This window comes from Pinus tabuliformis, chromosome 7 (genome assembly GCF_031772625.1).
Source record: "Pinus tabuliformis cultivar Carrire ecotype Pingquan chromosome 7, CPIR1, whole genome shotgun sequence".
NCBI lineage: Eukaryota > Viridiplantae > Streptophyta > Pinopsida > Pinales > Pinaceae > Pinus > Pinus tabuliformis.
In genome coordinates this window covers 1,642,903,752-1,642,908,027 of record NC_142293.1, presented here as the reverse complement: position 1 = coordinate 1,642,908,027, position 4,276 = coordinate 1,642,903,752, and positions in this window count along the sequence as shown.

Sequence of the window (4,276 nt, the reverse complement as noted above, 5' to 3'; positions counted from 1 at the left end):
TTTTCTGAAAAATAAACTATTGGGCGTGAAATCCAAACTTCAAATTCCATTAAATCGCCCCTATAAACCCTATCAGGTCTGCCATTAGTCACATATCGCATCGCATAGGTGGATTGGCCAAAGCCCCAAATACACGGGAATACATTGAAAAATTTGAATTCCCAGACTTCAAAAATTATAGAATCGGGTCTATAATCCTGTCGAGTCCGGCCTTTTATCTCTTATCGCTATGACAATCGCATTGGCCCTATTATCGGGGATCGTCGATTAAATTTGGACCGTTGATCTGATCCCCGATCGGACGGTCCATATCACATTGCATATTGCTATCGCATCGGCCCTTTGTGTCGAGGATCACCGATCTCCCGACTGCCGATTAAATCTTGGTCGTTGATCTCTTTTCCAATCTGACGACTGAGATCACACGCCGCGGATCGGTATATCGCATATCGCATTTGCTACGGCCCGAGGGTCTTTCCATATGGCATGGCATACGCCAACGCCGATATCGGCGATCGCAATGTCGCATTGGCCCGGGGTCCTTCCCTTATATTATTTGCATATGCCGACGCCGATTGTTGCAATCGCTTCATCACCCTGCTTGGGGTCCCGGCATTAGGTGAAGGCCTACCTCCGATGCGACAAGTCGGAGGTCGCAGTCGGAGGTTCCTTCCGCCTCCGCTCGACCCTTCCGATGCAATTTTCCTTTATAAATCCTTTTAGGCAAATTTTTAGGAGAAATGCCTCCTTTTTCAAAGGACAAGGCAATCTTCTTTCTGCGATAACTTTTGCATTCGAGGTCCATTTTAGCCCATTCAAGTTGTAGTAGATCTAGAATGAAAAGATCTACACAATGGGACTATTTCCAGGAGCATCCTTGGACTTTCATTTTCCTCTGTGAGGAGCACTTAGACTTAGAAGTCTATCCAAAATCCATTGTGGATCATGCCTTCCCACTAAAAGAACATTTGGTCTCCAAAAGACTGATATACTAATCTGAACAGTAAATGAGAGTAAAAACACCCTCTTCTTTCAGCCTCCACACACTTGCCTTGCATAGTGCCTCTGAACCAAATCCTTTTACCACTGTCCTTCCTGGATGTGTTGGTCTTCTTGGGAAGAACTGTCTTCCTCCTTGCCTTCCTACAAAACTCCTACTGAGATGGTCATAGAAGGTAGTTTGAACTTCTCTACCTTGATCATTGATCGAAGGTGGCTCAAACAAATGTGAAGTACATCTGTTTCACAAAATTCTCATTTGTACCTGTTTGAAAATCTGTTAACAACAACAGAAATATAGACAACAACTGGATGGACTAAACTCCTGCTTCAACAAAAGAAACATATTTCACATCTTGTGAATACCTCCATGTCTTACATCTGCATACAAATGATGGACTAGGTAACAAACCCACAAAACATGCCTTTAAAACAAATGACCCTTCAAGTCAAGCATGTAGAAAAATACCATTAGGACTCTTTTTCAAAAGATGAAACACTTCATCATTATCTCCATCTTGGAGACCAAATCAACTTTTCTCAAGTCAATATTGCATCAAATGCATGTTTTCAACAAAGCAATCAACCCTTCAAGTTAATTACACGTACATGTTCAAATACAAGGAAAACATCAACATCCCTGTATTCATGCATCTCATACTCATGCATGCATTTCATCCTTCAACTTTTGCTTAAGCACACTATACTTTCGAAGCTGAAATGAACATAATGTTGTAGCAACAAAGTGAATCTCCTATTCAACCTTTTTCCATTCACCATCTTGGTAAAAACCTGCAACTTGCATTCCATCAACAAAGAAATGCAAACAGATGCCTTATATCAAAAGACATGCAACCTTCAATTGGCTAAGAACTCTAACCATTTATTACCAATCCATTTCAAATGTCTTTCCTTTGTCTGCACATCAGTATCAACATGTGAATCATCCTGGGACAATCATTCATAGAATCTTCCTTTCCATTTTTGCCATCTTCTCTTTCCACCTTCTTCAGCTTTTGTGGAAGCATTGCTAGATTCAGAGTCCAACACCTTTCAGCAAGATGCCCTTGCTTATGGCAGTAAATACAACACATGTGCATCCTCTTGACAGCATGATTTGCCTTGTCCAATGGAGCTTTGGCTTCTTGCTTCTTTTCCTTCAAAAGTTTCTTGTATGTGGCCATTCTCTTCCAACATCTAGAAACATTATTGTTATCCAAACCACAAAAGGAACATGCAATTCTTTTCGAATATCTATGGGGAAATTTATCATGCTTTGCAAAATAAAAAATAAGATGATTAGAACCAGATTTATACCTTTCTCTTTCACCTTTATTTCCTTCATGAGGAGGTGAAGCAAATGAAGAAGTGGCTCCCTTTGGAACACCATCAATCTCTTCAAGGCTGTCAGAGTTTCCACAACTCTTTGGTTCAAGTGTGTGCTTCTGAACACCTGCATCCTGCAAATGATGTTTCAAGCCATTGCATTCCTCTTGAATACAATCTTCACACTCTTGAGGTAGAAGACCTGCAATGCAACTCCTTCTTGGAGCTGTTTCAATGGCCTTCATGGCAGCTTTGGAACTTTCTCCATAAGACTCTCCATAACCAAGACCCAAATACTTAGGCCTTTCCTCAACTATTATTGGCTCAACAATACCTTGTGCATGTTTACCCAAGCCTTTTCCTTCATAGCCCATCTTGGACATTAGCTTGGAACCTATGCCTCTAGTATGTTTTTCAAAAGAACCAATATAAGCATTCTTAGAAGAATTTGAAGACAAACTGGAATGGTTTACCTCTTCTTCAAGATGATACTTGACTAAGGCTTCTTTCGCAACAAGGAGCTGTGACTCCAACTCATGCATCCTTTTTAGGTTCATATTTGCAATATGAAGTTGCCTCTCCATTTCCTGCAATTTTTCAGAAAGCATCTGCTTCTCTTCCTCCACGAAATTCAACTGCTCTCTAAGTATGGTGCTCTTCCTTCCATCCTCATACATTTCCCTCACCTTGTCCATCATGATGAGCAAGTCTTGCTTCATGTATCCATCAAAGAATCTTATGATGAAGGAGGAATTTGAGGATACACTTGTAGAAGTTGTCATTATGCCAAAGAATAAAAGAACATCAAACAAGATTAATAAAGAGCTTATTTAAGCAACCTTTTGCAACAAACCTCTTATGCTTCAAGGATTGCTTTGAGGTCCTTTGGGATAGAAGAATTCCTTCAGCCATTTTCCTTCTTATCCTTCTTAGACTGAGCTATCAATAGCTTTCCCTTCACCTCTGCAATTCAAACCATAGTCAGTCTGCAAACAAGCATACAATTAGTCCGATAATCAATCTGTGATTGCCCAAACACCTTTCAGACAAGCAATATTTGCTCTGTCAATCAAGAATTCTGAGCTGATACCACTTGCTCTCGTATAACCAGCTTTGATATCACCTTCTTTGAAGGTGGGGTTAATCAATCTTAGGCTCCGATACCACCTGATCTGAAAATGGGGCATTAAAGGCTTCTTGTCAAGCTTACAAGAACCTCTCACACTTCCAAAGCTTAAATTTTCCTAAGATTTATTGGTTAACCAATGCGGAATTAATAATGTGCTTGAACATAGGTGTATGCTTATATTTGTTTTAAAACCGTTATGTGTTGTAAGTTCACTTGCTTATGCTGATATAAAATACATATGGCAGTAAGTAAATCAACATACAAGCAACACACACATAATAGCAAGATGCAGCAATAAAATAACACACATAACAACAATATTAATTTGGAGTTCACCCAAAACTCTTGGGCTACGTCTCCTTGAGCTCTAGTCAACTCGACTAGGCTCTTTGGGATTATGACAACAATTCTTTTACAAGCTCCATGCTCAACTCCACTGGTTTACACAGAACACAATGGGCTTAGAACACCATCTCATCCCTGGCTCTGAAGCTCTCGGCTTTCTGGCTCTGGCTCTGGCTCTCGGCTCTGGCTTCTCTGAGCTCTCTCTCAGCCTCTGCGTGCATCAATGGTTCACTCGACCTCCAAGCGACCTTTTGCAACCTTCCAGTGACCTTTAGCAGCTTTGTTGCCAATCAATCATGCTCTCTGGCTTTTCACTCTCTCTCAGCTAACAATTCTCCTTCAACGACCTCCAGCTCTTTGCACGTTAGCTACAACAATCTTCAACGACCTCATCAATTGAGCCCTTTGACTCCTTTGAGGCATTTTTCCGGCTTTGCGGCTTCCCCAGTCGTTTCTCTGCGTGTAATCATCCCTCTA